Below are 23,347 nucleotides of genomic sequence, written 5' to 3'. Positions count from 1 at the left end.
ATTGGCAGCAACATAGAGGCAACTAGAGATTCTCAAATTACGTGAAGTCAGTCACAAAGAAAAAACCAAATACCAAAGGATATCACTTCTATGTGGCGTCTAAAGTAGGGCACAAATGAGCCTATCTACAGAACAGACACAGACTCACAGGCACAGAGAACAGACTTGTGGTTGCCAAGGGGGGGGGAGTGGGATGGACAGGGAGTTTTGGGGTTAATAGATGCCAAGTCTGACCTTTGCAATAGATAAGCAATGAGGTCCTGCTATACAGCACAGGGAACTTCACTCAGCCTCTTGGGATAGGCCAGGATGGAAGGAAGATAATATAAGAAAAAGAATGCATATAAATGTATGGATGAGTCACTGTGCTGTACAGCAAACATTGGTACCACCGTACAAAACATCTATACTTGAATTAAAAATGGGAAAAAATGATTTAGAGACAATATCATGGCATAGAGAGATTACCTTTCAGCTTTTTAGCACAGCTGAGAAAATGGAAAGGGCAGAACTTTCTTCTCTATTTTTTTTTGGCTGCACCCACAGTATGCGGATGTTCCCTGGGGGCCAGAGATCACTCTCTCACCAAAGCAGCTGGCACTGTGACAGGTGCAGTGACCACACTGGGTCCTTAACCCACTGCCCCACAAGGGAACTCTGGGCAGACCTGTCTTTCATCATTACTATTTTTTTTTCTTGTGCTAACACCCAATGATAATAAACATTCTGATTTTGTTTACGTGTTTTCTGTCAACAGAAGGACCGTGTTTACAGTGAAGCTTTGTCTCTCTCTGATCTATCAGATGTCCCTGAACTGCCCCAAACACATGGACCAGAGAAAAAGTCTGTACTGTATAAAATCAAAGCAGGATGAGGCGGCAGGAAAAGTTCATGTTTCCACTCCTTGTTAGTGGACCCCTAAATATTATTATTTCTGAAAGAATCATGTCATTCCAGCGAGCAACACAATGGCTTATTAATGAATGGAACACATCAATAAGTGATATACGCCCACAGAAAAGTTCAATCGAGATCCAGTTTCATGGAGTTCCCGTTGTGGCTTCGCAATAATGCACCTGACTAGTATCCATGAGGATGCGGGTTTGATCCTTGGCCTCGCTCAGTGGGTTAAGGATCCCGCACTGCCATGACCTATGCTATAGGTTGCAGACGTGGCTTGGACCCCACAGCATTGCTGTAGCTGTGGTGTAGGCCTGCAGCTGCAGCTCTGATTCGACCCCTACCCTGGAAACCTCCATATGCCACCTGCGTGCAGTGTGGCCCTAAAAAGAAAAAAAAAAATCTAGTTTCACAAGCTACATCAGTGGAAACCAGGTGTGGTTTGACCCCAAATGAGGTCCACACCTGATTATCTGGAATCTACAAATAGGATAAGGAAAAAGACACTTTCTAGATGTGATTAAGGTAAATATTTTGAGATGGGGTGATGACCCTGGGTCAGCCAGGGGGGTCCAATATCATGACAAGGGTCCTTAGGAGGTAGGCAGAAGACTCTAGCCCTAAAGAAAACTTGAGGGCAGAAGCAGAGGCAGGAGGGAAACAAGGAAGGGGCCACAGTCCAGGAATGCAGGTGACCTCTAGGAGCTGGACAAGGCAAAGACACAGATTCTCCCCTGGAGCTTCCAGAAGGGGTTCAGCTCTGCTTGATTTCAGGGCTTCTCACCTAAACAGGGCAAATGCCCATGCTCCCAACAGGTAGACAAAATGCCAGCATCCTTCCTAAGCTACAAAAGGATGGATAGGGAGTTCCTGTTGTGGCGCAGTGGTTAACGAATCCGACTGGGAACCATGAGGTTGTGGGTTCGGTCCCTGCCCTTACTCAGTGGGTTAACGATCCGGCGTTGCCGTGAGCTGTGGTGTGGGTTGCAGATGCGGCTCGGATCCTGCGTTGCTGTGGCTCTGGCGTAGGCTGGTGGCCACAGCTCCGATTGGACCCCTAGCCTGGGAACCTCCATATGCTGCAGGAGCAGCCCAAGAAATAGGAAAAAAAAAAAATAAAAAATAAAAAAAGAAAAGAAAAAAGGATGGATAGAACAAAACAGGTAAATATATTTATGTATGTATGTATGTTTGTATGTATTTATTTATTTTGCTTTTTAGGGCTGCACCCACAGCATATGGAGGTTTCCAGGCAAGGGGTCCAATCAAAGCTACAGCTGCAGCAACACCAGATCTGAGCCGCATCTGTGACCTACACCACAGCCCATGGCAACGCTGGATCCTTAACCCACTGATCGAGGCCAGGAATCAAACCTGCCACCTCATGGTTCCTAGCCGGATTCATTTCCGCTGCGCCACCACAGGAACTCCCGCATGCAATTTTGTAGAAGGTGCATTCATCAAAGATTATCTACTGAGAAGCTATGCATCAGATACTAGGGATGTAAAGATTCGTAAGCCAGGGACTCTGTCTTCAAGGAGGGCACATGTTATGTGCAAATCCCAAATACACAGCGTGTTAAGTGCAATTGTTGAAAGAGACACAAACTCATTCGTGTCACTGACCTGACATGTGCGAGTGCAGGAAAGATGGGTTTCCCATCAGGGAGGAGCCTGGCCCTCCACGGGGGTGGGGGGGGGGCGGGGGGGCGGTTCTTAATGGCCTTGGGGTTTTAGTTTCTCTGACAGCTCATCTCTCAGAAAAATGACCTGAGTGGCACTTTGAAGGTGGGATTTGTACAGTGAGTCGTGGTATGTGTGAAGGAGAAGCAGTGTAGACTATTCCTGACATAAGGCAGACTTAGGAGGAAAGACTGGGAACTATGCATGAAGAGGGTTTGAAGGTGCCAAGGGCGCGGGCAGGATGGGGAGTGCTGGGCGGTGGGAAGACGGCCTCCCTGGAAGGGAGTGTTTCTGATGGGGATATGAACGGGGAGGCTAGCTGAGGCCAGTGGAAACATATTTGGGGGGCATCTGAGGACCCAAAGCAAGAGTGTCCTCCAAGGTCCGATGAGGCAGGTTCTCAAAGAAAAACGGGACACACTGCAGGCAGCAAATTACGCTCCCAGAGGGAAAATGGGGAGATGGGGAGTGAATGGAGTTTCACAGTAGATGAGACCAAGCAGGAGGTGATTCAAATCAACTAGGTCCTGAGGCTTCTACCTGGGGCTCACTGACCTCCCAAAAGACAGAGAGACGTGCCAGGGGGACAGTGGGGACGAGACAAGCTCTAAGGCAATCGCTCACAGACGTGCAACGTCCACTTAGGCTCCACAAATGTGCTGCCTGGACTTGCACCCTCACCTCCTTCCACTTGGCACAAAAGACACCCCCTCTTGTCCCGCCTCTTCCCATGGATGTCACCTCAGGATATCAAGTCCTGTGAAGTACTTTATGGACAATGGGAAACCTGGGTACCCGTGGGATGCTGCCCACACGGTCCAAGATTGAGTGCCTGTGGGACTGGATCGGCCAGGAAGTTACCGGGAAACACGGAATGTTTGCCAGGTAGCCGTAGACGATCCACTTTCAAGGAGCACTCCAGATGGAAAGGACATGAAGTAAAAGAACGAAGAAGACCCCAAGACAGCGGCCACCACGGAGAAGGCAGGTGCCAAAGACGTCAATGTTACTTTGAAGAGCAACCGGAGGTTAAAAAGAATTTGCATAGGGAGTTCCCGTCGTGGCCCAGTGGAAATGAATCCGACTAGGAACCATGAGGTTGCAGGTTCGATCCCTGGCCTTGCTCAGTGGGTTAAGGATCCGGCGTTGCCGTGAGTTGTGGTGTAGGTCACAGATGTGGCTCGGATCTGATGTTGCTATGACTCTGGCATAGGCCAGCGGCAACAGCTCCAATTAGACCCCTAGCCTGGGAACCTCCATATGCCACAGGGGCAGCCCTAAAAAGACCAAAGACAAAAAAAAAAAAAAAAAATTTTGCACAGAATACCAGTATAATCCCAGAGTGGGAGGGAAAAAAAATAGAAGTTAAAAAAAAAGAAAAACTCCAAAACTCTGAGGATGCATGTGAGGGGAAGTACCCTGTTGTGGCTTAGTGGTTAATAAACTTGACCATGAGGACGCAGGTTCTATCCCTGGACTCACTCAGTGGGTTAAGGATCTGGCATTGCCATGAGCTGTGGTGTAGGTCACAGAAGTGGCTTGGATCCTGCATTGCTGTGGCTGTGGCTGTGACCAGCAGCTGTAGCTCTGATTTGACCCCCAGCCTGGGAACTTCCATATGCCATGGGTGCAGCCCTAAAGAGCCAAAAAAAAAAAAGAAGAAAAAAACAAGAAGATGATGATGCACGTGAGGACATCATGATAGCAGACGATAACCACTTAATGATACCTTGTCACATCAGTGATATTTCCATCAGCCACTCTCAAGAAGAAACACAGGAACCGGTACAAGCCGCAAAGAAAAACTTGCAAGAAACCGATGTCTTAGAATCCAGAGTGGAATCCATTCAGTGGATGTTAGGAGATTTCAAAGTTCATTTATGCACAACTGGAAGCAGCATAAACCCCGAAGTGCATAAAAATGACTTCAATACATTTGTTTCATAAACATGAATACTGCTTCTAAGAAGAAGAACAAAGAACCAGGTAGATGCAGACTCTTAGGCTGAGTGGAGAAGGAAGACAGGAACATAGAGAGAAAATCATGAACTGTGGCCATAAAGAAGTCCTGTGGTACTGAAGTCATCTTTTACTGGACCCATCCCCAAAGCGCACTGCCGTGAAAGTCCCAACTAAGTTCACCATTGGCAGGTGGTGTCCATGGGGACAGAGAGGATGCAAATTCAAGAGGTATTTCATGGGAGTTACCTGGTGGCTGGGTGGTTAAAGATCTGGCACTGTCACTGCTGTGGCTCAGGTCATTGCTGTGGTGTGGGTTTGATCCCTGGCCCAGGGGTAGCGAAGAAGAAGAAGAGAAGAGAAGAAGAAGAAGGAGAAGAAGAAGGAGAAGGAGGAGAAGGAGGAGAGGAGGAGAAGGAGGAGAAGGAGGAGAAAGAGGAGAAGGAGGAGAAGGAGAAGGAGAAGGAGAAGAAGAAGGAGAAGGAGAAGGAGAAGGAGAAGAAGGAGAAGCAGAAGAAGAAGGAGAAGCAGAAGGAGAAGAAGGAGAAGAAGAAGAAGAAGAAGAAGAAGAAGAAGAAGAAGAAGAAGAAGAAGAAGAAGAAGGAGAAGGAGAAGGAGAAGGAGAAGAAGGAGAAGAAGAAGAAGAAGAAGGAGAAGCAGAAGGGGAAGAAGGAGAAGAAGAAGAAGAAGGAGAAGAAGGAGAAGAAGGAGAAGAAGAAGGAGAAGAAATACTTCAGAAACTAAGCCAGCCAGATGGAGACTAATTGGAAAAGAGTATAAGTATATGGACATGAAAGCTTCCAGCATATGGGCAGGCTATTTGGGACACCATTAACGGAGCAAGAAAGTATGGAAAATACTCAGATTTGGAAAAGAAAAAGTGAAAGGTTGAATTTTGGACCTACTTAGTTTGGAAAATACTTCTAGCTCATGTCAGAGGACACACAATAAAATACCACTACTAACCATCCATTCCTAAGGGCTCACAACGGGCTAGGTGTTATCCTCCCATTGTGAATATATGTATCGATGAGCCTAATGCTGTAAATATGTATTTGCTATATCAAGTACAATATCAGTCATCTTTTGTTCCTTCCCACTTCACCAAGAGGAAAACCGACATGTCCAGAAGGCTTTACCAGCTCAGCTTGTATGCAGAGAAGGTGGGAAGTACATAGAGGTTTTGTTTCTGGATGGATACCCACCATCACTCATGATAGCAGCATCGTCTCCCTGGATACGGGGATGAGTGGAGAGCCGAGCACAGCGTAGGGAATGAGGAGACAAGCTAAGGGTGACATGTGACACCAGGGATGTGGGCGAAATCACCCACCGAGGAGAAACAGAAGAAGAAAGTGCGTCTGAAAAAGCTTGAGTGCATCAAAGCTTGAGGAAACGGAACCTCCCAGGGGCAGAGACAGGAAGACGGTGCAGAAATAGAAGCTGAGAAAGAGCACGCCAAAAGGTCTGCAAAGAACCAGAGGTGGGAGTCATCACACAGGAAAAGATACTATAGTTGGCAACAAATCAAGGGTGACCTTGAGAAAGAAGATGTAAAAAGATACCGAGCATTCTGATGAGTCTGTTTGGGGTTTTGGGTCTTCCTGATTAGGTCGAATGGAAGCCATTCATTTCATGCCTCTTTCCTCCTTTCCTCAACCTCCCAAATAGTTCCTTTCAAAATCGAGTTCATCAGTGTGAAATTCTACTTTGCTACACTGACTTCTGGCTCTCTCTCTCCTCCCCTGGACCCTTTATATGGATCTGTGATTGCATTGGCAGACCTGCACACCCAAGTCCATCCTAATACCTCAGTCATCCCTGCTTCAGAGTTCTTGGCCGGGAGAGCATATCTGTTTTTATCTGAACAACTCTAAACCCCAGGGCACGTGTTGGCTGTTTACTGTGATGGACTCTAAAAGGGGTTAGGTTACTTCCTCCAGGGGCTTTCTATCCCTTGGGGTCAGCATCCAATTCTTCCTGCTTATCACAGTTTCAGAGCAACATTGTATCTGCGGGATGAAGTTTCCAGAAAGAACAGCGTTTGTGAGATCTTAAGCTTTTGGCTGGGCCACCCTTCCCACACTCCCATAGCCGAGGTCCCAGATCAACAAGAGATCAGGCTTCTGTGCCCGTTGGATTATCTGCAGGTAAGACGTGATCATTCATTGTCTGCACCACGCCTGGGGGTCTCGTGTCTATTCCCAAACTATACCCACTTGGCATTTTCTTGCTTTTGAACATCTTTACCCAGGCATACCGCGGCGTGCTTCCTTGTCTAGATTTAAAGCTTGGGTCTTACAGAGAACAGACGTGTGCTTGCCAACAGAGAAAGGAGGACGAAGGGGAGGCAGTGGGAGTTGGGGATTAGTGGATGCAAGTTATTATACCCAAGATGCATAACCAACAGGGTCCCCCTGTCCAGCAACCAGGAACCACATTCAATATCCTGGGATAAAGCAATGGAAAATAATACGTAAACGAATATATATATATGTGTGTGTGTGTGTGTGTGTGTGTGTGTATAATGGAATCCCTTTGCTATACAGCAGAAATTCACACAACATGGTACATCAACTACATTTCAATAAAGTAAAATTTTAAAACATGTTTTTGGTCTTTATTTACAACGGGGTAATTTGCCCCTATTCAGGGCACGTCCCTTAGCCCTCCTATTAGCTGTGTGTTTTGAAGTAATTACACATTTGTGCAAATCAGAGCCGTCTGAGATATACCAGCGTGATCGTCTCATTGACTGATGCCGCGTGGCTGCTGTGAGCCATTGGTCTGCAGCACCTGAGGAGAGGGAAGAGTTGCGGACACATTGCCTTTGGACATGACCGTCACGTGAAAGGTGTGGGGGGAAACGCAGCGACTGTGGCAGGGAAAGGGTGCGTGGATTTAGCATAAGGCGGACAGAAGACAAGTCCCTGAGGCTCGGAGGGGCACAGAGACAGAGAGGGGACAGTTGCTCAGCCTGAGGGATAAGCTCTGGGACTGCGTGGGAGAAGGATTATAGGGCCGTGAAGCAGAGTGATATAATCTGAGGGCTGTCGACATCGCCGGGGGCAACCATCGCTGGATTCCAAGAAGCAGGATGGAACTGAGAAAAAAGGGACCTCTTAACGACACAGGCAGGCGAGGGGTGGGAGTGGGGATGGAGGAACACAGGCGAAAAGGATCCCGCTGGGGGGATGAAAACGGGCTCATGGCGGGCGATGCTCACACGACGTGGAGGCTTAAGGAAAACCATGGAACGGGGCAAGTGGGTGGATTTAATAAGGCATAAAACGTGCTTCCAAAAGAGCAGTCAACATGCGTTACAGCATTTAAAGAAAAATAACAGACTGAAGGAAACATATATAGATATGAATAGAAATATGAATAAAAATGTATATAAGTTTAAAACAGTATATGTGGAGTTTAGAAGAATATAGATTAATTTAGAAGACGGGGGAGGGGAGGGAGTGGAAATGGATGGGGAGTTCGTACATGCAAACCGCGACACTGAGAATGGATATGCCATGAGGTCCTGCTGTCCAGCACAGGGAACTCTATCCAGTCTCTTGGGATAGACCAGGATGGAAGAGAATACGAGAAAGGGAATGGAGATATATATGGATGACGGGGTTCCACTGCTGTAGAGCCGAAATTGGCACAACATTGCAAATGAACCATACTCCCATTTAAAAAAAAAGAAATTTAGAAGAGAGACATTTATAGATCTGTATCTATCTGTGTATATATATCTTATATATATATACAATTAAATATATAAACATAAAATATAAATACACTATATATATATATATATTTATAAAATTGTGCCACTGTAAACTGAATCAGGTGCTTGGACCTTCACCTGTTTCATTCCTTTTCTCCCTGCTGTTGGCTGTGCACCCGAGGGCGTGACTGAAGTCTCTCCTGATGTGCCCGGTGGGATCAAGGCCACTTGGCAGGAGCTCCACCAGGGACTCTGGGAGGCAGCACCGCCACGAGGGAGAAGGAACATGGCCAGGAGAAGCTAAGGTCTCAGGACGGTCAACAGGGTGTGTGGGGAGACACATAAGAGAGAAAAGCAAACACAGTTTGACCCAAAAACTAAACTGTGTGCCAGGAGGGAGGGTGGGGAACAGCCTGGGCTGTGGTTCAGGGCCAAGTTCACCAGTGACCAGGCTCATGGAGGCTGTTGGGGACTCTGCAGCTGGTATGGGCCTGGTGGTTCAAAGATACATGGGGTTCTGGGGCAAGGACGCGACTCACTGCCCGCCCCCTTTTATTAGGGCTGCACCTGGGGCATATGGATGAATGGGGTCGAATTCCCAGGCTAGAGGTCGAATCAGAGTTGCAGCACCAGGCCTGCACCACAGCCACAGCAACGCAGAACCCGAGCCACCTCTGCGACCTACACCACAGCTCACGGCCACACCGGATCCTTAACCCACGGAGTGAGGCCAGAGATGGAGCAACAGCAGGAATGGCTGAACTTTACTTTTTCAAAAAACAACCATTAAGCCTTCTAGGATCCCGGGCAGGACATCTCACCTCAAACAGAGATCTGGACAAATGTCACACCCCCACTGTGGACACAAGCAGGACACAAGATCTGAACCCATCGGCCCAGCCCACGGAGGGCAGCCTCGGGTCCTAGGACCCTTCTGTGTAAGGACAGAAGACAGGACCACGCAGAGGACAGGGACTAATTTCAATCAACACGAGAACACGTCTTGTGTGAGGCCTGGCTGGACAGAGGGAAGGGGCAGGGCTGACCCTGTGGCTGGCTCATAGAGGAAGGATGTCTCGGGGTTCCCTGGAAGAAGGGAGACAGGGGTGGCCAGAGAGACCTCATTGAGTCCACCTGCTGAGAGGCAAGGGTGCTTGCAGGTCTCCTCACACCTTCAGAGGGCATGCCAGTCCCAAAACACCATTTCCGAGGGAGGTGAAGATAGTGCTGTGATGAGTAAGAGGAGATTGCCGCCTCCTGCCATGAGCTGTTCAATTATTTACTGCATTTCTCTTTCCTTTATCATCATCCAATGTAAATAAGTGATGCTAACACAAGCTAATGAGCATTCAGATTGGCCACTTTAGGTTTTTTTCTGGTTTCGTTTTGTCTTTTTAGGGCTGCACCTGCAGCATATGGAATTTCCCAGGCTAGGGCAAATTGGAGCTGCAGCTGCCGGCCTACGCCACAGCCACAGCAAGGCAGGATCACAGCCGATGACACCACAGCTCATGGCAACACTGGCTCCTTAACCCACCGAGTGAGGCCAGGGATCGAACTCGTGTCCTCATGGTTATTAGTTGGGTTCATTACCGCTGAGCCACAACAGGAACTCCCATTTTAGCTTTTCTATCAGTTTCTCCAAAAGTCTGTCTGTAACTAGGCCAGCAGATTCTTGGCATAATTTTTCTGAATCTTATTTAGGGTCCCAAGTCCTCCCACAAAAATAAAAAGGCATGCATCATAGGCAGGATTCTAAGATTAGTTCCGCAGTCCTGATCTCCTGGTACCTACACTTTATACGATTCTCTCCAGTACGTATTTGTGTGGCCCGGAGGCCGGGGGTGGGGTGGCACTGAGATGTGCTTCTAACCAGCAGGACGTGGAAAAAGCGAAGTGGTGTGACTGAGGTCCTTAATCAATTGACTTTGAGTGACTGACAGATTGGTGTGGGTGGGCCTGGCCTAATCAGGTGAGCCCTCAGAAACAGACTCCAAGCAGAAGATCTGCTCGCCTGCTGGGCTTGATGGAACAGGCACAGTGTGTGATATGCTCATATGGAGGGGTGGTCCCTCGACACTGAGGGCCCCCAGCCTACAACCACAAGAACCAGAGTTTCCCAACATCTTGAATCAGCTTGTAAGGGGATCCCAAGGTTCAGGTGAGCACACATGCCTTGGAAAGACCCTCACCAGATGAGGGAGCTCAGCCATGCATAGACCCTTGACCCACAGACTCTGAAACAATCAACGGGTGTCGTTCTAAGCCGCTAAATTTATAGTAATTTGCCATGTAGCTGTGGATAACTCCCACAGCACCCACTCTCAAAGGGACATAAAGTAGTAATAATTTAGCCAGAATGCAAAACCAATAATGCTCCAACACAGTGGTAGCCCCCATCAGCAGCCAGGGACAGAAGCACCTGATCGTGTCAATCACAGATTTTCTTCGTGTGTGCTTTTTTTAGGGCCAAACTTGTGGCATATGGCAGTTCCCAGGCTAGGAGCTGAATCGGTGCCGGTCTGCACCACAGCCACAGCAACACCAGATCTGAGCCGTACCTGCGACCTACACCACAGCTCACAGCAATGCCGGATCCTTAACCCCCTGAGTGAGGCCAGGAATCGAACATGCCTCCTTGTGGATATTAGTCGGATTCATTTCTGCTGCACCAGAACAGGAATGTCTCACCGATAATCTGCAACTTGTTTTTAAGGCAAGCAGTCCTGGTGCCTGCTACTCTTGCTTTGATTCGGTGGCGCTCCCATCTATGAAACGGAAAACTCCCTTCCTGGGTTGGAGTGAAGGGACGTGAGATGTCTGTGCCCTCCAACCAGAAAGTCTTTGAGTGTGCACCTGCCAACTGTACACACCTGTGACTACAGCCTCCCTGATGGGCAGATCTGTCATCCAGACTCGCACGCGGCTACAAGTTCCTGGAATCCCCACTTCATCCACTTCACTCCTACTGCCTCTGGTGATTCTGCCTCAGGACATGCACATTATGCGATATGACCCAGAATGTCCACAAAGGCAAATGACTTTCGACACCCTCTTAGATGAGTCATCCGTGGGATGGGTGACAGGGTAGTGGGGCAGAAAAACCCTTGGCTCCAACACTCTCTGTAGAAAACAGATTTATGTTTCCCACCTGTCAATCAGGACTCAGCCCTGGTACAGTACTGGCCTTGCCCAGGGCTTGGCCAGTCCTGCTACTTTGTCTTCCGGGGGACCCTGGGCACTGTCTGGAGACAAGTTTGGCTGTCACAGTTTGTGGGCGGTGCTCCTGGCATCCAGGAGGTAGAGGCCAGGGATGCAAAAGAATATCCCACAATGCACTAGACAGTCCCTGATCATTCACCAAAGAATGGTCCAGCCCCAGATATCACTCATGCCAAAGAATCCCACTCTAAGTCCACGATCTGTCTTACGAGAACTCTTTTGGTATGTCTGTTTTTGGCCACACCCTCAGCATGCAGATGTTCCCGGGCCAGGGATCGAACTCATGCCACAGCTGTGACCCAAGCTACAGCAGTGATGGACACCAGATCTTTAACCCACTGAGCCACCAGGGAACTCCTCTGTCTTACTAATTCTTAAATGCTTCTTCTAGACCAGTGGACGTCAACGAGGGGGTGACTTTGCAGTCCCTCCCCAACGCCCACCCCCCAGAGGCATTGGCAATGGCTGGAGTCATTCTGGTTGTCATACGGGGTGGGGGCTACTGGCATCTCCTGCACGGTCCCTGAGGATGCGACTAAACATCCTACCATGCACAAGACCCATCCCACAACAAAAAATTGGACAGCCCACATGTCAACCGTGCTCAGGCTGGGAAATCCTCACCCAGCATTTACTCACCAAACACCTATTTTCCCCTCTTCTCAACTAACCACAAATGGACTTGTTTTGTGTGTGTGTGTGTGTGTGTGTGTGTGTGTGTGTGTGTGTGTGTGTTTTACAGGCCCCCACCTGTGGCATATGGAAGTTCCCAGGTTAAGGGTCAAATTTGAGCGGAACCTGCAACCTACACCACAGCTCAAGGCAACACTTTATCCTTAACCCACTGAGCGAGGCCAGGGATGGACCCCACATCCTTAAGGATACTAGTCAGGTTTGTAAACCAGTGAGGCCCAATGGGGACTCCCTGGCCTTTTGGGTCTTTTTTTATTTTTTTGGTTTTTGAATCACATAGCTGATCTTTCCAAAGTCAAGACATGCCTTTTTGGTTTGTTATTCCCAGGCCACAGAATCGCAAGCTGGGCCCTCATGACCCCACATCGATTTGAGGAAGGGGTTCTTTTGCCTTTTAGGTGAAGGGGCTGGGGAGCAGGTGTCAATAACTGCTCATCACTGGTACAGCCATTTTGCCCAATGTTTCTGGCTGCATTTAGGCTTCTGAGTATTCCCGCATTATGGCAAAGCTTGGAGAGTGCAGAAAAGGAATGAGGTTTTTAAGCAGTGGAGGCAACCCACCTTGTGTCCAGACAGTGCCAGGGTCCCCCGGAAGACAAAGTCACAAGACTGGCCAAGCCCTGGGCGAGGCCAGTGCTGTACCAGGGCTGAGTCCTGATTGACAGGTGGGAAACATAAGTCTGTTTTCTACACAGAGTGTTGGAGCCAAGGGTTTTTCTGTCCCGCCACCTTGTCACCCATCCCACGGATGACTCATCTAAGAGGGTGTCGAAAGTCATTTGCCTTTGTGGGCATTCTGGGTCATATCGCATAATGTGCATGTCCTGAGGCAGAGTCACCAGAGGCAGCAGGACTGAAGTGGGGATTCCTGGGCAAAGTTTGGGACAGCCACCTCCAATGAAGCATATTAATGATTCTGCAGTGAAACACAACACTTGTATCCTGTCAAACAAAGACACACTCATTTCTAAATCAGTTTTACATTCCTTGGTTCAGAACTAGTGTCACTGCCAAAGAACCAGAAACTGGGCTTCCAAAGCTTTTTCTTTCTTTCTGGCTACGGACAAAGGGCTATGGATCTGTAATTGGAGAGAAGTATTTGGAGAAGTCAGGTGTTGGCCAAGCCCGCCTCTGCTGCAGAGTCGGATCTTGGCCAAGTCCCCTGAACTCTTGTAACCCCAGAGTTTCCTCATATGGACAGCAGTGCCAAGGAGGGACCCAGGAAAGACAGGCCCAGCGACTCAGGTCGGACAAGCCGGGGTACCTCCGGCAGACGAGAGGAGCTGCCAGGAAACCCGGGGGAAGAGCTGAGACAGGCTCTCTTCTGCCTCTGTCTCACCTCCAAGGGCCACCTCCTGTCTCCAGCTCAGCGAGTCTAAATAGGGGGTGCGCTGGCTCCCTAGGAGGCCATTGGCCATGTCTGCAGATAGCTGTGGACGGAGGTGCATCTAAGTGGGAGGTTCTGAACAGCCTGCGGTGCCCAGGATGGCCCCACATCATAGAAAGATAGGGCCCCAAACGTCAGTTATGCCAAGGCTGAGGAAGCCTGCTCTACCTCAGAGCTCAGCCTGGTGCATTTTATTTGTTGTTATTATTACTATTTTGGCCGTGCCCACATCATGCAGAAGTTCCTGGGCCAGGGATCAAATCCACACCTCAGCAGAGACCCAAGCCATAGCAGTGACAATGCCAGATCCTTAACCACTAGGCCACCAAGGAACGTCTACTATTTTTTAAATTTTACTTTAGTATAGTTGATCACAAAACTGTTCATTTCAGGTGTACGGTACAGTGATTCAGTACTTTTGCAGATTATATTCTGAAATAGGTTCTTACAAGATAATGGCTATACCTATACTTCCCTGTGCTAGACAGTACACTCTTTTTTTTTTTTTTTGGTCTTTTTAGGGCTGCACCCACAGCACATGGAGGTTCCCAGGTGAGAGGTCCAACTGGAGCTGCAGCTGCTGGCCACAGCCACAGCCACAGCCACACCAGATCCAAGCCATGTCTGTGACCTATGCCACAGCTCACAGCAGCACCAGATCCTTAACCCACTGAGCGAGGCCAGGGATTGAACCTGCATCCTCATGGATACTAGTCAGATTTGTTTCCTCTGAGCCACGATGGAAACTCCTATACTGTAAATTCTTGCTGCTTATCTATTTTATACAGAGTAGTGTGTGTATGTTCAGCTTATACCCCTAACTTATCCCTCCCTGCTTCGCCCTCCCTTTGGTAATGACTGGTTTATTTTCTACGTCTGTGAGACTATTTCTGTTTTATATATACATCCGTTTGCATTATTTCTTAGTCTACCTACAAGGGAGATCAGATAGTCTTTCTCTGACTTATTTCACGAAGCATAATAATCTCTAGGTCAATCCACATTTCGGCAAATGGCAGTATGTCATTCTTTTTATGGTTCATTCATTTTATTTTATTTCATTTTATTTTATTTTATTTTTGTCTTTTTGCTATTTCTTTGGGCCGCTCCCGCGGCATATGGAAGTTCCCAGGCTAGGGGTCCAATCAGAGCTGTAGCCCCCGGCCTACGCCAGAGCCACAGCAACGCGGGATCCGAGCCGCGTCTGCAACCTACACCACAGCTCACGGCAATGCCAGATCCTTAACCCACTGAACAAGGGCAGGGACCAAACCCGCAACCTCATAGTTCCTAGTCGGATTTGCTAACCACTGCACCACGATGGGAACTCCAGGTTCATTCATTTTATAGTTGGGTAATATTCTATTATGTGTGTGTGTGTTTGGTATGTATGTATATGTGTGTGTGTGTGCGTGTAAAATTAAGGAAATGTACATATATACACATACATGCATAAAACACATCTTCTTAATCCCATAATTAGTTTCTTGTTCTTTGTTTTTATTCTGTTGATCTTTTCTCTTATTCTGGCTGTGCCTGCAGCATGCAGAAGTTAGGCACTGAACCCACGTCCTAGCAGTGACTCCAGCCACAGCAGTGACAACAACGCTGGATCCCTAACTGCGAGGCCACCAGGGAACGGCATCCGACTGTCTGCTGATGGACACGTGGGTTGTTTCCATGTTTGACTATGGTAAACAGTGCCTTGTGCATTATAAATGCTGCTTCTAGGTCCTCAGTTGTCATCCAGAGCTGCAGGCACCCTGGACAACCACTGGAGACCTTTTTGGTTGTCGTAATTGGCAGGGGGGTTGATCAGAGCATCTAGTGGGTAGACCCTAAATATCTTCCAATGCCTGGGGCTGTCCCTACAGCAACAGACCTTCCACAACTGCAGCTGAGAAACCCTGGGAGAGACAAATTAACTGTCAGAGAGACCCCACCCTGCTCCCCATCTATCTGAGGACAAGACATCCCCCCGTCCTAGAACCCCTAAAAGGAACGCTGGACCCTGGACCCAGTGGATCTCACCGGTGGGCTTTCCATCAGGGCTGAAAGTCAAGCCAGTTGCCCAAGCTGAGCCCAGAACTGCGCCACGGCCTGAACTTCCTGCTCAGGATAAGCATTTCAACACCACCGACGCTGGCACCCGCACTGTTTACCCAGTTTCCGTCTTGGACAACCCTGGAGGTGAGACAGCACCTCTGCCTCGTCCTTGCTACCTCTTCTACTACCTGGATCCTGGGGCCATGAGGGAGGAGCTCCGGGACTCCTTGACTCCGTGAGTTTTACGGGATTAATGCGCAAACAGGGTGGGGAGTTAAATCAGAGGATGGGGCAAACAGCACAAGGCAGGTGGCCGCTGCTCTGGAGAACATGGTTTAGAGTTTTTACCCACAACCTTGTCATGCCTGTTCTATCAGCCTTTTCAGGGATGCCTGATTTTTATGGTTTACATGTTAAAGACAAAGAGAGGAAGTCTCTACCTTTTTTTTTTTTTTTCATGCACTGGAGCCTTTTACATTTCTGAGTCCCGATAGCATCAGTTGTTAGGCGCTAAGCTCACTGTACATGAAGATGGGGCAGCGGCTCCATTAGGAAAGAGGCAAGTCCCTATAGGACCAGGCCCAGCAACACGGGGTCGGGTATCACTGTGTTTAGTGCCCACGGCACATAACCACAAAATAGAGCACCCTTTCTGTAAAATAACTTTGCCCTTTGCAGAGACATCACCTTGGATCAGAAATGTTTTTAATCCCCCCTCTAACGCAACCGGCAAGGGTTAGCTCCACGGAGAGGGGTGACCTGGACCTGAAAAACGCTAATACCTAGATAAGCCATAAAGTTAGCAAGAACCGGGCATCTTTTTTTTTTTTTTTTTTTTTTTTTTTTTTTTTTTTGGCCGCACCCACGGCATGCGGAAGTTCCTGGGCTAGGATTCGAACCTGTGCCACAGTAGTGACAACACTGGATCCTTAACCTGCTGAGTCAGCGAGGAACGCGCAAGAGGGGGGCATCTGAATTCATGCTGCTCATTCTCTCATAAGATAAACACGGACGGTTAGGCTGACAGGGCTTCCCTGCAGTTCTCAGCATGTATCTCTGGGGAAAAGAAAAATCACCTTTGGTGGGTGTGCAATAGGTAGCTCATGCGTGGTAGGCATTGCAAAGGAAACACCCCAGATGCTTGTTTTCTGCAACTGAAATACATTTGCAGAACAGAGAGGCTGATTTCTAAACCACAGGATCGTTCCCTGTTTAATCCGGCTCCTTTATAAAGAGGGTCTGCAGAGCCAAACTCTAGTGTTATAAACCGCGTCTGAAAACACAGCCAGTGTACCCACTAGGAACGGTGCCCCGGCCGATGCCAAGGACACATTCAGTGGTGGACCTCTCAGCTAGGCAGGAGATCTGGTTCTTTTTCATTTTTCAGGACACACATTCAAGTGGCTCGTGAGACTGACTTTGAATTTGTATATTGAAAAGGAAAAATGTGGAATTAAAAAAAAAGGTTTTAAAAAAGTGGAACAGCTATTAATTCCTTCTCAAATGTATGTGTTGGAAAAGCAATGGATAGGAAGCTTAGAACGACACCCATCTTTCACAGAATACATTTGATGACAAATACATCTTAATCTAACTCAGAAACAGTTGTACCTCACACTAGTGTGAATGGCCATCATTAAAAAGTCTACAAATAACAAATGCTGGAGAGGGTGTAGAGAAAAAGGAACCCTCCTACACTGTTGGTGGGAATGTAAATTGGTACAACCACTATGGAAACCAGTATGGAGGTTCCTCAGAAAACTAAATAGAGAACTACCATAGGATCCAGCAATCCCACTCCTGGACATCTATCCACACAAAACTTTCCTTGAAAAAGAAGCATGCACCCCTATGTTCTTTGCAGCACTATTCACAAAAGCCAAGACATGGAAACCACCTAAATGCCCATCGACAGATGAATGGATTAAGAAGATGTGGTGTATATACACAATGGAATACTATTCAGCCATAAAAAAGAATGACATAATGCCATTTACAGCAACATGAACAGAACGAGAGATTCTCATACTAAGTGAAGTGAGCCAAGGAAAGACAAATACCATATGATATCACTTCCTTGTGGAATGTAAAATAGGACACCAGTGGACGAATCTATGAAACAAACAGACTCGCAAATGTAGAGGACAGACTTGGAGTTGCCAAAGGGGTGGGGGGAGGAAGGATTGGGAGTTTGGGATTAGGAGGTGCACATCTTTACAGCTACAATCGACCAACAACAAGGACCTACTACACAGCACAGAGAGCTATTTTCCATATCCTATCCTAAACTGTCATGGGAAGGAAAATTTAAGAAGAGAATCCGGGGTTGCAACATTTTCATAAGGCTAAACGAACCCATTTTCTCTTCCAAGTCAAGCTACAGCACAAAACACACCTCTTTCCTCACTTCTCCTCGGATTTCTGGACTCAACATCTCCATTCATCTTTTTTTTTTTTCTTTTTTTAACCAATCTTGTGTTTTCAAAGGACCCCTTCATCCAGAAAGACAGACCATTTGGTCGTTACTTTCTTTTTCCCTATAAACCTCCTCGGTTTCGAGCAAACAAACAAATGATTACATATCAGATAACACTGCTGCAGGTGGCCTTACAGATTTTTTTTTCCCCCCAAAGGTAACTCTCCAGATAAAAATCGTTTGACCTTTCCTTCGTCCCACACCAGCGAGTTGAAAACTCTATCTCCCAGAGCGGACACTTCCCCTTCTTTAATGAACTCCTACCCTGCACGCTCTTTATTCCAGAAAAGGAACAGAAGAGGAGCCTGTCAAGGTCCTTTGAAGCTGTGCCTCTAAAGGCAACTATTCCCAGTAGCTGTTTTCTGCCGTCATTCGCCTCAAGAGCTTAGCAGCTGAGAAACAAAAAAAAATTAAGGCCACTCACCGGTCCTTATGGGGCTGTCAGACAGCTCTTCTGTGGGAGGCTCAGACCAGGTGCCTTGACCTCCAGTGACCTCACTCAGCACCCTTTCCAAGGACCAAACGGGACAGCATAGCAGCCCAGAGCTCCCGGCTTTGACTCGCCCTTGCACAGCCTGAGGAAGTTATAGCGACCTACCGACATCTCCGGCCGTAAAGTCATCACCCAATCACTGGCAAATCTCTCATGAAAAAGTTATTTAACGAAGTGCCTGCGTTTCTCCTCACACCCAAGTGCCTCATCTATCAATCAGAGGGGAGCTGGGCTTCCTGAACTGAGTAGTCACGCTGGGGGCGTGACACGTCCACCCCCTTGGGAATCCTTGCCAGGGACCTTTATTTCCCGGTAGGAAAGGCACCCAGAGGTGGGGGTGGGGGCGGGGCAACCATCCAGGTTGTACCCACAACGTTTCACGTGTGCACCTGAGTCAGCAAACTTCACGTGGGCAGGGCACACGTGCTGGTGGAAGAGAGGCTGCATGACGCCACGTGGGGGCCCATGCAGGAGACAACGGGGGGCTCAGGGGAGGGCGGGGCCCAGCCAGGGTTCGGTGCCTGACCTGCGGCCCAGAGGCCCTGCATTGCATGCAGCCCGGCCCTCAGCTGGCACCCCTGTGCTGGACACATAGCCCCGAGGAATGTATTCCCTGCCAATACCCGGGCCAAGGAATCCGCCAGGCCACCTCGAGCCTCGTGGGCGGACAGCACACAGCCTTTCTGGACCGAGGAAGTGAGTCTGCATGTTGGGGTCTGCTGACACAGCTGGGGGACATCTGGACCCCAGAAAACATCGTTTCCAGCATTTCTCTGCTGGGGTGTCCTCTCCCATCATTACGTCATCTGCATTCGGTAAAAAAAAAAAAAAAAAAAAAATTCTAATCCTCCGTCTTTGTTTTCATGATCCCATGTCTATAAATAAAACATGGCTTATTCTTAATTATTTTGTGTGCCTCTGGCTCTTGGCCGGCACTCCCATAAGGAAGACAGAATGGAGCTGGTGTTGTCACATCTCCCACTTGTAATGGCAAAAACCCAGACTGATAGTAAGGTGAAACCTGAAGAAAACAATCTAACCTGAAAAAGCACGACTCATGCAACGGCGACCTTTGGCCTCGGGGCGGGGGGGGGGGGGCTCTCTAAAACTTACTCCTTGCAGAGATGGTTCTAAATTCCATCGCTGTGATCAAAATTCCGGCATGGCCCGTGATGCGTCTGGTCACTGAAGGCTTTCAAGCTCACAAGGGGGTGTCCAGTGCAGTTCTGAGGCTTTGCACGTTTAATTCCAGGCAAAGGCAACTTCAGTTGGGGCGTGGCTTTGGTGGTCCCGGGAGGCGGAGCAGGAGGAAAGAGTTGAGCTCATTATCCCTCACCCAGCCTAAATCTGCTCCGTGGTCGGTCCTGGCCAGGAAAGTGCAGGCAAAAATCCAGCCAAAGGGCAAAGAGGTCCCCAATGGCTGGTCCTGTCCAGATATGGCTTCGGGCCACTGGACCTCCACTCTGAAGGGCATTCCTACAAGTCCACGGGGGCCAGTCCCGTTGGAGTCCTCCCTGTGGACAACGCCTTCTCTGCTGGAGCCACCTCTCCTCCCCCGGGAGCAGAGGTCCACATGGCTGTCAGGCCCCTCCCTGCTGGTTCCCAACGGTCCCTGAGGTCAGCTGGTCCTGCCACTCTGAGAGCCTCTGGAAGCCCGCCCTAGACCAGTGCAGCCCCTGCTTTGCTCACGCAGGCAGGTGTCAGCCCCTCACGCCCCGAGAGACACAAGATCAGATCCCAGCCTCTCCAGGGGGTCTTGTTGAAGAGTCCTCATGAGATGCAGTGAGAAGGATGCCCCACCCCCACTCCACGGGGACGGGCAGGACACCAAGGCTGAGAAGCCTCTTCGGGAGCCCCCCGCTCTCCTTCTTACCTGCCAGACCACCGAGCCCACCCCCTGCCTGCGCTGGAGGTTCCTCTAGGACTTTTATCTGTTTGAACCTCAGCCAACACCTTCGAGTTAATACTCTGCTAGCACACAGGTTCCCCAGAAGAATTTATCTTTGTAAGGCGAAAAGGATTTGGAGTCAGGCCCCCGGGCCAGCCCTGTGACCTCAGAGAAGCAGATAACCAGCCCAGGGCACTGGCTCCCTCTGGGATGCGTTCCAGGGAAGGACATGCAGAGCAGATAATGGACCAGGGCGCAGCGCCCAGAACGTAAACATGGACTCCTTTTCCACCTGTTTTCGAAGGCAAAAGTGAAAAGCCCGCCCTGGATGGAAGTACATTAAAATGCCATGCTTCACGGCCGGGAAAAGCAGGGGCTTTAAAGAAAGCGTGGAGGTGAAACTGCTGCAGGTGGAGCCCGGGTGCTGTCTGACCTCCCTCTCACCACGCCGACCACCTAAAACCCGGCCCGCCTTCTCACTCTGGGGAGGAAGACCCTGCTGGAGAGAGGGCTGCCGGAGAAGTCTGGGGTTCCCCAAGGATGCAGGCATGGTGGAGTCCGTCCAAGACGAGAGAGCAAAGACTCCTTTTCCAAGACGGCCTTAATGAGGGGAACCAGCATCTCCATGCAAATCAGGCCCCTGGGACCAGAGCACCAGCACGCATCTAAGAGGTTCCTCGCTTCAGCTGCAGGGGGCCTGGAGCCCCAGGACTCACTGTGCAACCCCCCCCATTATAATTGACAATCACCTTCGTATTGTCTTAGCTTGAGCAGTGCAGGATCTTTCTGGATGTATGAGGTCAGTTCTGCCTACACACAGGATGGTCTGTGCTATTTTCCAGCAAGCCCCTGCCACCTTGTGAAGCCCCCAAAGGCTAAGGAGCATCTACAGGATGCATAAACCACAGGATCCTACTGCACAGCCGGGGAGCTATGCTCAATACTCTGTGATAAACCATCAGGGGAAAGAAAATGAAAAAGAATATATACAGGGAGTTCCTGTTGCGGCACCGCGGAAACGAAGCCAACTAGTATCCCTGAGAACCAGGCTCTATCCCTGGCCGGGCTCAGTGGGTTAAAGATCTGGCATTGCCATGAGCTGCGGTGTAGGTCGCAGACGCAGCTCGGATCCTGCATTGCTGTGGCTGTGGCACAGGCCGGCAGCTGCAGCTCTGATTCAGCCCCTAGCCTGGGGACTTCTCTATGCCAGGGGTGCGGCCCCAAAAAGCAAAAAATAAATAAATAAATAAAAGAAATAAGAAAAACACATGTGTGTGTTTAACTGAATTTCTTTGCTGTGCCGCAGAAATTCACACGGCATTGTCATAATCACCTCTACTTCAATACAACTTTTAAAAATTAAAAATAAAGCCCAGAAATGCTAAACTACCGTAAGCACTCTCATACCTCTAGGCTTGAGACCCTCTGGGGAGATTAAAAGCAAGATTCTTGGGCAGCAAAGGGTGAAAAGGATGCAGGCTCCCTCCCCCGACCCCCAGAATCTGTTTGTCACACGTAACCTGGATGGCGGCTGATCACGGGGGCGAGATATAAAATTCCGCGTCGTTTCAGGGTGGGCTTATTTTTGCTTACTTGTGGTTTTTATTTTAATTATCATGCATTGCCTGTTCCTCATGAGCCAGCTAATCACGGCCTTGTCGTTGATATACTGCTTTTGGGGGCTTGAAGTTATGGCTTTATTATTAAACCCCAAATTGAGTCCTAGTAAATTACCTTCCTTTAAATGGCATTCTGGTTACTCCAGGAGGAGGGAGGCAAGGGAAATAATCGCCCCTGAAGTTCTTTCAGAGCAAATGGCCCTAGGAAATGGGGCTGAAATATATGCCTTTTAAATGTTATTCTTTAGACATTCATATTACGGCAACCAACAGACTGCTCGACTGCAATGTGGCCAGAAATACATTGGCTGTGCCTGTTTAATCCATCTAGTCCACTTAACCTATCATACAGCTCTGAAGCCTGTGCCATTTTATATATAAATGTATATACGTATATATATAGCAAACCTTTTTTTTTTTTTGCTTTTTAGGGCAGCACTCACAGCATATGGAGGATCTGGATCTAAGCTGTTTCTGGGACCTACACCACAGCTCACAGCAACGCCAGATCCTGAACCCACTGGGCGAGGCCAAGGATCGAACCTGCAACCTCATGGTTACTAGTCAGATTCATTTCCACAGTGCCACAAGGGGAACTCCTACACTGAGCTTTTATACAGAGAGGACTTACATCATTAGTTTCCTAAAGCCATACAAGCCACTACTTACTGATAACATATGATGTATGTACTTAGGTAAATTACATATGTTTATATTTTAGGCAATGACCATCCTCTTAAGTTTCTTAAACCCACACATGTGTATTATTTGTATATAATATGTAACATATAAGAATGTATGTCTAGGAGTTCCCGTCATGGCTCAGTGGTGAATGAATCCGACTAGGAACCATGAGGTTGCAGGTTCGATCCCTGGCTTCGCTCAGTGGGTTAAGGATCTGGCATTGCTGTGAGCTGTGGTGTAGGCTGCAGACATGGCTTGGATCCCACATTGCTGTGGCTCTGGTGTAGGCTGGTGGCTACAGCCCTGATTCGACCCCTAGCCCGGGAACCTCCATATGCTGCAGGAGTGGCCCCAGAAAAGGCAAAAAGACAAAAAAAAAAAAAAAAAGAATGCATGTCTAGGAGTTCCATGGTGGGACAGTGGTTAGGATTTGGTGCTTTCACCACCACAGCCACAGTTCAATCCCTGGGCTGGGAATTGAGAGCCCACATCAAGCCACTGCACGTCACAGCCAAGAATGTATGTCTTCGGTCTTTGTAAGTTAAGCATATTTAAATTTTATGTAAAGACATT

General features: G+C 48.6%; 1 protein-coding gene across 5 annotated transcripts in view; it reads right to left on the bottom strand.

Annotated features, from left to right (window-relative positions):
• Nucleotides 1–23,347, bottom strand: part of LOC146394453 (steryl-sulfatase-like) — a 201,537-nt gene that overhangs the window by 165,072 nt on the left and 13,118 nt on the right. The window contains exon 1 of one of the 5 annotated variants that reach the window (XM_085007099.1): nucleotides 19,697–19,811. The exons of 3 other annotated variants lie outside the window; for them this stretch is intronic. The gene's annotated coding sequence lies outside the window, so the exon portion shown is untranslated. Of the gene's footprint in view, nucleotides 1–18,514; nucleotides 18,980–19,696; nucleotides 19,812–23,347 lie in introns of those variants that run through there. One more of the 5 variants, XM_085007106.1, reaches the window with a different exon arrangement.

This window comes from Sus scrofa, chromosome X (assembly GCF_054392235.1).
Source record: "Sus scrofa isolate SSC_HxYL_T2T_F1_AM1 chromosome X, Sscrofa_HxYL_maternal_Yorkshire_Landrace_v2.0, whole genome shotgun sequence".
NCBI lineage: Eukaryota > Metazoa > Chordata > Mammalia > Artiodactyla > Suidae > Sus > Sus scrofa.
The sequence above is the reverse complement of the archived record's forward strand: the minus strand, read 5'-3'. Positions and strand labels throughout refer to the sequence as shown.